Consider the following 10,649-nt stretch of genomic DNA (forward strand, 5'->3'; position numbering starts at 1 on the left):
GTTTTAATTTTTAATTCTAAGAAAACTTGTCAAAAAAAAATCCTTAACTTCTCCTTTTTTACTTAAAATCACATAAAGGAGTAAGAGAGATTTAAAATAAAATATTGCACTTGTTTGACAATGAATGATTTCATGCCAAAAATAGGTTGACAAGAGGCAATAATAAAAATAAATGATGCTTTTGTCAAGAGCTAAAAAAAGGAAAAGAATCTTGCATGAAAGGACAAGAAAATGTTACCTCCGGCTGTGGCACAATAGATGGCAAATTTTCCAACTGAGTGATTCCTAGAATCACAAAAAGCTTGAACAAAATATGTTAATAATTTTAACTATGAATGAAATTTGTACCTTCAATTGCTGGAACTCGAGCTGTCTGTAGCAAGTTAGCCACAAATATCGCATAGTAAGACCAAGTTCTGTTATTACAACAACTACAATCTCTTATTTTAGTAACATCTACTGGGTGTTACAGATCTGAGACACCCAAGAGCTGAAGACACTTAAAATGCAGTTTTGAGATTCGCTTCTCTTGAGCTAGTAGTGGTAGCTGTGGGTTAACTGGGAGGGGTTTCAGCTACACCAACAATGGAGGCCAATGTTGGCATGGTCGCAAGATCTCATAACAGGAACGAGCTTGTTCTGATTCGCCATGAAGGAGAAGTTGGTCCAAAGCCTCTAAAAGATTTGGACAGGCAGAAGTGCCACATTTGTGGAGATAATGTGGGAGTGATAGCTGATGGGGAGCTGTTTGTGGCCTGCAATGAATGCGCATTTCCAGTTTGCAGACCCTACTATGAATATGAGCGTAAGGAAGGAAACAAGTCCTTTCCTCAATGCAAGACCAAATACAAGAGGCACAAAGGCAACCAATTAAATAGTTGGAAAGCTAGAAATTTTCTTAACGAACACCAAACGTCAACTAGTTGTACCACTTACAGCTACAGTTATATTCAGTGTTAACAGGGTCTAGTATGCATCGCATGAAAGATCAATAAGTTCATCTGCTCCACATCCAGCGAGCAAATAAGCTGCATCAAGACCTGAATCATCAGCAAGTGCTGCCCGTAAATGCCGACTCTCCAGATCAGGGTATATGTAAGGAAATTAAATTTTTCCCAATGCTTCCATTACCTCTGGCGGGGGGCCATAAGGAGGATATTTCACCACCACTAGAGTGGTATGGAGTTCCAAAGGGCACGGTAAGTTTAGTTATTATCATGCAAGATCCTGATGCACCTGACCCAAATGATCCCATTGTCCCATGGACTCACTAGGTTTTGATTAACATACCCCCCATGCTTAAGGGTCTCCCAGAAGACTTCTCTCTGAAACATTATGGGCAAGATAGTGAGTATGCAAGTATAAAAGAGGGTGTCAATGATTGGAAAGTTCTAGGCTACAGGGAACCCAATGCACCTGCTGGTGATCAGTGATATGTGATAAGCCTGTATGCACTGGATGACACTTTAAACGTTGGCAATAAGGTGACAAAGGATAAGGTGATGGAGGCAATGGATGGGCAATACGTGGAGTAGCAGAGGTAGAAGGGCACTATAGAAAAGATAGGTTTACAACAGGCTATGATTGTTACATGCCTTTTGGTGCTCCTGAACCCTGTGGTCCTGGCCGTCTAGATGTGATCAAATTTCCTAGGAGAGGAAATAAAACCCATCCAATTTAAAATTTTGGCAAGTTCAATGGCTAGAAAAAGCAAACTAATGTGCACTGTTGTTCATAACATGCGGACAACTACTTCTGATAAAGCACATGAATTGCAAGAAGGAAAGATGATTAAGCAAAGTATCACTTTAAATCAAATATATTTAAATCAACAGAAACTATAAGCCCTAGCGCTATAAATCTATAATGAAAATCACTACAATAACATGCAATCTCCCAAACCTACACAAATTAGAGCAAACAGGAGTTAATCTAGTTTGGCAGTAAACCAGCCAAACCCAAAAAAAATTCAATTTCTTCCAACTTAAGAAGATTAAAAAGGAATTAGTGAAATCTCTCAAGAGTCTCCTTCAAATGGTACCTTCATGCACACACTCAAAACAAAGATTAAACTGCTCTGATACCATGTTAGAAATGGAAAAAGAAATATGGAAATAAGCAAAAAACCAGGAAAGAATCTAAGTGTGTTAATGCATGAAAAGATGTTACCATAAAATAGGAGAGAGAAAGCTTCAAGATCCAACACCATGAGACAAGATATTTGGAAAGGGGAAAGCAAAGAAAACCCCTTGTGATATTATGAATGAGGCATGAAAAGCCTAAGAAGGAAGAGAGAAAGAGAGAGAGAGCAAGAGAGCAATTGCTCATACAATAATTGAGAAGAGGAAGAAACCTCATCGTAAATGAGAGAGGAGGGTCATCTCTTAAATAGAGATGAGAGAGAGGAGTTAGAATGTAACTCCCATGTCTATGAATGCCACCATTCATAAGTGTGTGAGGCCAAGTGTGAGATTCCTCTTAAGGAGGAATAATCTAAAATTAGAAATTACAATAAATATTTGTTCTCACATATTCCACTAGATGACAAAATAAGATGTAGTGGAAAAAAGACAAAAATGAAATATATTAGGATACCTTGGCTTATATCCTAATATATTACAACAATAAAGAAAGGAGTTCTAACCTTGGTTTATAAATACACCAAGGAAAGATTACAACTTCTAACACTCTTTTAGGCTCCATAGAGAATTGTAGCTCAAAGCTATCGAGTAACAACCATTAGGATTTTCACCCCATATAACTTCATCCCTCTTGTTATTAATACCCATAGAATTCAACATAGTCATGATCGGCTTGAGATCCTTAGAGATGAGTGACAAGTCTTTCCATCCCTAGTCAGTTCTATAATCACTAACTTTCAAACCAAATTGCCTAAAACAATCATTAGCCCACATTTCAAACGTAGGATTATTGATAAGAGTTCCTTGTAGCAACCAATGATTAATCCAGAAGAGAATATCCTTCCCATTCCCCACTTTCCAAACTACTTTTGCCTTGGCCAACTCTCTAGCTTTAAGAATACCATTCCAAATAATAGACCTGCTCAAAATGTCTTTATTGTTTAGAAAGAATTGAATTGACTGTCTTCTAAGGTACTTATTAACAAATATGTCTCTCCATTCCCCAATACTATTAAAGATAAGCTAGATTTGTTTGGCTAGGAGGGCCATGTTAAGATGTTTTAGTTTCCTAATGCCCAATCCTCCATAGCACTTAGGAAGATAGACACTATCTCAATTCACAAGGGGATATTTATTTCACCCTTCAAGACCTGACTATAAAAAATCCCTCTAAATATTTTCCATTTTCTTTGCAAATGTAACTGGAATACCAAAAAGGCTCAAGGCATACATTGGGAGGTTCTAGAGAGTAGATTTAACCAAAAGGGATTTTCCTACTTGACTAAGAGAAGCCCCTTTCCAACCCACAAGCTTCTTACTAAACTTGTCAATGATCCCATTCTAGAAGGAATTAGGAAGCTTAGCACCCAAAGGGAGTCCAAGATAAGTAGAAGAAAGCTTTCCCACTCCACATCCAAGGATCCTTGCAATTTTCCTCTACCTATCCTCTAGAGTATTAATAAAGAAAACCAAGCTCTTTTCCCAATTAATAAGTTGTCTAGATCCTCTAGTGTACAAGTCTAGAATCTCCTTCATAATCTTAGCCTCATTGACTAAAGCTTCCCCACCCATTATTGTATCATCCACAAACTATTGATGAGAGAAAGGATCACACCTAGAAGATGATTTAAAAACTTTTAGGCTCCCTACTTTTTTGTTCTTCTCAATTAACCTTCCAATACATTCTACCAAAATAATAAACAAAATAGGCAAGAGGGGGTCCCCCTTGTCTAAGCCCTCTCGTAGGCTTGAAAAAATAAAAAGGACCACCACTAACCAAAATTGCAAGGGAAGAAGTTGAAATTAGCTGAGATATGATCTTAAAAACTTTCTAATCAAAGCCAAAAGCCTTGAGCACCAAACCAAGAAAAGTCCAGTCGACCCGATCATAAGCTTTTGAAAGATCTAGTTTGAGGAACATTTCATCTCTCTTTCCAGCTTCCATTGAATGGATAATTTTCATGCACCATCATTATCAAATCCAAAATCTGTCTTCCAGGGACAAATCTCATTTGTTGCTGAGATATGATCAAAGGAAGAATTTTAATCATTCTAGAGGTTAACACCTTTGAGATAATCTTGTAAAAAGAGTTACATAGGCTTATTGTTCTAAATTTATCCAAAGATTTAGCTCCAGGAGTTTAAGGAATGAGGACCAAAAAAGTAGAATTAATCTCTTTTAAAATATTTCTAGCTCCAAAGAATTCTTGAGCAACCTTCACAACATCTACCATAACCAGCTACTAGTAAGTTTAGAATAAGGTAGGAAAACCATTCTAGTCCAAGGACTTATCTACTAGCAGAGAAAAAAGAGCTTCTCTAACTTCCTAAGAATTTGGTATAAATTTTTTTGTGATGGGGTTGAATAATCTATGGGATACATGAGACAATTTCAGTCTAATCCAACTTTGATAGCAAGGGGTCCTTGGAAAAAAGAGACGAGAAATAGGAAACAACCTCAACGACAATTTCACTCTCTTTTGTCAACAAATCCTGCCCCTTTTTTAAACCAAAAATTCTATTATTATCTCTATGCTTTAGAGTAGAAATGTGGAAGAACCTTGTGTTCTTATCCCCCTCTTTCAGCCAATTAATTCTAGATCTTTGCTTCCAAAACTTCTCTTCCTTATAATATTATGGAAATCAGATAGAATAGACAACTAAACATTTCGATTTAGCTCATTGTACCCTTCCTGTTGGATAGTATCCTGAATAGAAGTGAGTTTGACAAACAAATCCTCTTTATTACAAAAAATATGACCAAAATATGTCTTATTCCAGACTTTTATCATTCTCTTCACATTACTCATCTTCCTCATGACTCTAAACATGGAAATGTCTTCCACTACTATGCCCCACGAGTGATATACCTTATTCAATAAATTAGGATGTGATGTCCACATCTTTTCAAACCTAAAAGGGAAGTTCCATTTTGGTTCTAAAGAGACAACCAAGAGAGATATTGGGGAAAGATCAGAGCCAACTCTAGGAAGAAAAGACAGCTTATAGGAAAAAAACTACAACCAATCTAAAGAGAGAAGAGCTCTATCCAGCTGAACTTGAATACACTCCCCTCTAGTTCTTTTATTAGACCAAGTAAAAGCTCCTTCTGATAGGTCCATGTCCAAATAAGCCAAGCTATTAATGAAATTGGAGAGGTCCATTTTACTTTCCCAGTCGGGTACTAGACATCCCTTCTTCTCCTCATCCACTAATGGAGTATTAAAATCCCATATAATAATCCTTTTTTTTATGCTACTGGTCTGAACCAGATCATAAACTTTGGATCAATAATTCTTCCTCTCCCTTTTAGAGTTAGGAGCATAAATATTCAGAATGAACCAAAAATCATTAGAATACATATGGAGCACTTTACAAAAAAGGATGTTACCATCGATATACAAGGTAGTGAATTTGAATTACTTATTATTGAAAAGGGTCAATAATCCTCTCGACACTCCTTCAGAATTTGAGGCTTCCTCACTTATGTTTTTACTAAAGGATATTTTAACCAAACTCTCTTTCTTCATCTTAGTTTCTTGTATCATCAAAATGTCAGGTCTTTGATCTCTAATCATATTCCTAATGATTTCCTACTTATGGGAATCATTAAGGCCCCTTATATTCAAAGAGATTATCTTCATTTAAAACTTGGAGAACACTCTAGAAGTGTTCTCTGGCTCCCATTTTCCAGATATCTTCTGGTCTCATCTTCTCTAACTTGGATAGCATGTCTCCTTCCTTTTGATCTTGACCTTATGGCCTTCCTTTTCCAGATCTTTTTCTCCTTTCCCTGGGAATAAAATGCACTCTTTTTCCTTTCCACTTTAACCTTTGGGCATTGAGTCGCCTTATGTCCAATTTTCAAACAATGAAAACAAGAAAAAGGGACACTTTCATAGACGAGCTGTTGAGTATGTGTTCCTAGCTTAGAATGAAAGCTCACAACCTATGGCATATCATCCCCTTCCCTAATTTGGATACATATCCTTGCATACATTAGCCTACTTCTGGAAGCAATTACCGGGTCTATCAACAAAAATTCCCCAAAGGAATTTGCTACTCCCACAAACACATCCTCATTCCAGAATTCCAAGGGCAACTCTGAAAGTTTGACCCAAATTGGTGCTTGCATAAAGAATGATTCATTCAAATCTAGTTTTGATGACAATTTCTAAAGCACAAGAGTAGACAGACCTATACTCCAAGGCCCTCTACATAGGATGTTAGACAAGTCCTCTTTACAAGTAAAATCAAAAGACAGGAAGCCTTTTACCATGGCCGTAACATTGACTTGTTCCTTTAGATGCCATTTCTTCTGAGGGAAAGATATCACTATGTCTATGTTCAACCTCTTCCCTATAAACTTTCCCACTATAGTAGAAGACATTGAGGCTATATAATGATCTACCAGCTCTTCTGAAATAACAATCACACAAGATCCCTTATCCAAACTAGAAAGAATCTTAACTAGTGGGAAAGAAGACTTACCAGAGGGTTTAACACCAAAAAGATACGACCATTTCCCCAGAAACCCAGACCTATTCATAATATTGTTTCAAAAGCCAAAGAATACCATTATAGACCAAAAGAAAGTAGGTGAAATTTTGTTATAAGGACATTCTCTATTCTGAAATGTGTATTCCATTTATTACCAACCCAAATTAGCATATGAAAATATCTGTTATTTTATTAGTGTTATTGCACTATGTTATCTCATGTCTTGATTATTTTTCCTTAGTTTTGTTAGTTTGATTAATTTATTCTCTAATACTAATTTTCAATTTCATAAAGAAGATGATTAATGTTATTGTGAAATATGTTTAGTGTAGTCTAAAATTAAATTACCTATTTAACTATTTTCCAATAACCCGTTTACAATAGCCAAGGAACACACATATCTAATACTTTTTTACAACATTGAGTTATAAGAATCTGAAAACATAGCCCCACTAAACCTTAGACCATCCTTCCAAAACATCAAAGAATGAACATAAAAACTAGAAGATATCGAAACTAAATTACGAGCACATACAAAATGCATATAAACCAGAAGATATATATGTTGAATCAAAAGAAAATAGAGAATGCAAATGATGGACTTAGAACTACTGGATTTTAAAAAAAAAATTCTATCCCCATATGTTCATAAGCTCCCTTCTCCTATTGTTCATCAACTCTCTTAGCTTGGGGGAAAATTTTGAAACACATCCCAAAACTTTGTAATTTGTCACACAAACCTACAACAACTATCTATGTATAGATACATTTTGAAGACAACACACACTTATGCATATATTGGCTTCTCTTGAATGAGTCTTCTAATCAAGCCTAATTATCTTACATGTCATAGAGCTACACTATATACTTCATCCTATCACCACATATACATTCTTCTTTAACAAATTGAAAGCCCACTCTTAAGGAACAAACTCAACTTGAATAAGATTACTAACATATCCCAATGTTCAGTCCAAATTAAATCTTAAAATAGAAGCACATACTAGAAAAAATTAGTATCTTCACTTCATTGTAGAGTTTTTCCTCCTATGGATATAGTCTTGTGCGATGAGGACTCTTTAGATCAACAGAAATAAATAACCTCTTCAAGTGTTGCATGACAATTTTCTGTTTATTTACAATAGAATTCATATTTTCAATATGATTAGATTTTCTTTGACATTGCAGGTGTGATTACCTGACATCAGAAGAAACTCTATTTTTTATAAATGAAATGGAAATAATAGTCATGTAGGTGGCTTGAGTCAGTTGAATGGGTCTCTTTTTAACATTTTTATGCAATCATGTTATGGCAACAATAAGCCCACCACCCTCATTACTTTGAAGAACTTTTTTTCTCATGTAGAGCTTGGCACTTTCTATTTCCCACAGTGGGATTATATTTTTCAGTAAAGCTTTGGCAGCTGTAAACATAATCTATAAGGACATAATCATTTTTTAGTGAAATTCCACCACATCATAGCCTATCAGTTATTAATTTATTATTGATGAATAAAATATCACAATCTTCAGTTTTAGTCAATCAAAAGACATATGGTGTTGAATGGATAGATGTTGCTAGAGAATTTTGCTAGCCAACACATTCTCCTTACTTCTCCATGTGGTACTCCAAGTATATCTACCATTTCTACCACCTCTCACACGGTTACAAAATTGACAAACCATCACAAAAACCCTCAATTCAATTCAAAATCCTTAATCCAATGCCAAACATTCACTAGTAAATTCATGGAACAACAAAGAAGCCATGAGATCGTCTGTAAAACAACTACTTAATGGAGGAACTCAAGGGTTCCAAATTAGGAAGGCATGAGCTCATATTTTGATATGCCAAAGCTACTGCACCTAGGTTTGAATTCAAATACACAAAATTTGTTTCTTTACCAGTGCACCTAACTAGGATTTATAGCTACTGCGCACAGGTCTATATTTAAATAGAAAAAAATTATTTATTTGTTTGTGCATCTAATTAGGGTTTATAGCTACCTGCACATAGGTCTATGTTTATGTACACAAAATTTATTTCTTTTCCAGTGAATCTAATTAGGGCTTATAGTTGTTGCACATAGGCTTGAATTTAAATACACAAAATTTGTTTATTTGCCAGTGCATCTGATTAGGGTTTTTTGTGGATGTGCAGCCACACAAAATAGGGGAAAGCAAGGGTGGAAAAAAGAAATGGGAGGTGCCAATGGAAGATCCCAACAAAGGAAGAGGCAACGATCATTCAGTGTTGAAGGGCATTAAGCAACACTTGAATAAGGAGATCAAAATGGCCAAGGATATGGTGACAAATATTCCTAAAAAGATGAAGGAGACGATGGAGGAAATCAAAGATTTGGGTGGCGTCACTAAGGAGGCTGCAAAGAGAGATTTGCACAAAGTTTCTCAAAAAGTGGGCTTGGCTAGGGACAATTATATAGTCACTAGATTGATTCAAAAAAAGTTGTAAAGCTTATTAGTGTAGGGACTGAATTCATGAGTGCCTTCCTTATTGATTTTCTTGTTTGGAGAATTTTTGAGTCATAGATATGTGTAGATGATTGTATATAAAGTATGTGTATATGATTTTATACATAGTACCTTATCATCTAGGTTTCAAACATTAGTAATATATCTCTTTGGTATGTGAATGCATGTTTAGTGTCAGAAGATACATTACAATTTTATTTTTTTATGCAGATCAGTCTTTAGGTCAAAATTTAAGTGATATGTCCATTTGGTTAAATTTGTCCAGTTTTACACTCTTGGTCCACCTGTGGATTCATTGAGATTCTTATCTTTATCATGCAGCTTCGTGGTCAATTATTATGGTTCAGTAATAGAGTTTGGATAAATCGATAGACATCAGCGTTGTCTCCAGATTTATTGTCATATGCTGTAAAATCATATCTGAGTTCTACATCTCCTTCTCCAAAACTCTTCTGAATTACCCAAATGATTAGTAACCATTAATGTAGGCCATCATCTTCAAACATTTTAGTGATAAGGCCCTCATTTTTCTCTGTCAACACCCTACAGTTGTAGCAGTTTTGGAGTCAATTACAGTTGCAGTTGCCCGCCACCCCTGCTTGCCTCACCTTCTTTCTATCAATGCCCCGACCCTTCTCATTCCTATCAAGCACTTGTTGGTTTGGTTTAAAAAAGAATCAAGTTAGAGCTAGCTACCTAGCCATAGATGAAATTTTTTTAAGGATTAATGCTAGACATTCATCTCAAAATAATTTCTGTATATGTTTTGTTGTTTCAATTTTTATTTTCCTCCAAAAATTGAATAGGCTATGAAAATTTTTAGGGTCTTGAATCAAACTTCTTCCTAAGCTCAAATTCTTTTAAAAACATCAATTTCCTAGGTGTTAGGAGCATTACATATTGTGTTACTACCCTCATCAAGGATGCCAACATAGTAGTATTTGATGCTGGGAACTGTTGAGATGTAATGGGTAGAGATGGCCATCCTAAGGCCCTCGCTTTTGATCATAGAGCAGTAAGGGAGGATGATCAAGGATTAAGAATTTGGTAAGAAAAATGAGAATTGTATTTCACTATTGCAAAATATCATTTATTTTCTATGTAGTAATAATTGATGTTGATTGCTCCAATGAAGTTTGGAGAGTCCAAGGAGTATTAGCTATATCTAGGGGAATAGGCATTTACACATGAAAGATTGTCTTTTGGCTGAACCAGATACCAAAAAGATTAAAATTGAATCTGATTCCAAGTTTTTAATTATGACATCAAATGGCCTATATGATAAGGTATTTTTTTCCAAAACTCATGGCATATTTCTACAATCCATTTGAACTCACTGATACAAATACCCAAAGAATTGACAAAATCAAATTTATAAATATGTTACAAATTTCATAGAGAATTTTGATAGAAAACTTATATATATCTCCACTATAGCATTTAGCTCATAATAATTGAATACCACATTTTCATAGGGGTTTAGGGTAGAAATATTATAAATTTCTCTCACATGGC

General features: G+C 35.3%; 1 pseudogene; it reads left to right on the forward strand.

Annotated features, from left to right (window-relative positions):
• The first annotated feature begins 585 nt into the window (after positions 1-585).
• Positions 586-1,681, forward strand: LOC149555430 (uncharacterized; annotated as a pseudogene).
• The last annotated feature ends 8,968 nt before the right edge of the window (positions 1,682-10,649 follow it).

The sequence above is a fragment of the Cupressus sempervirens genome, chromosome 5, assembly GCF_028749045.1.
Source record: "Cupressus sempervirens isolate cs-2001-9-10 chromosome 5, ASM2874904v1, whole genome shotgun sequence".
Classification (NCBI taxonomy): domain Eukaryota; kingdom Viridiplantae; phylum Streptophyta; class Pinopsida; order Cupressales; family Cupressaceae; genus Cupressus; species Cupressus sempervirens.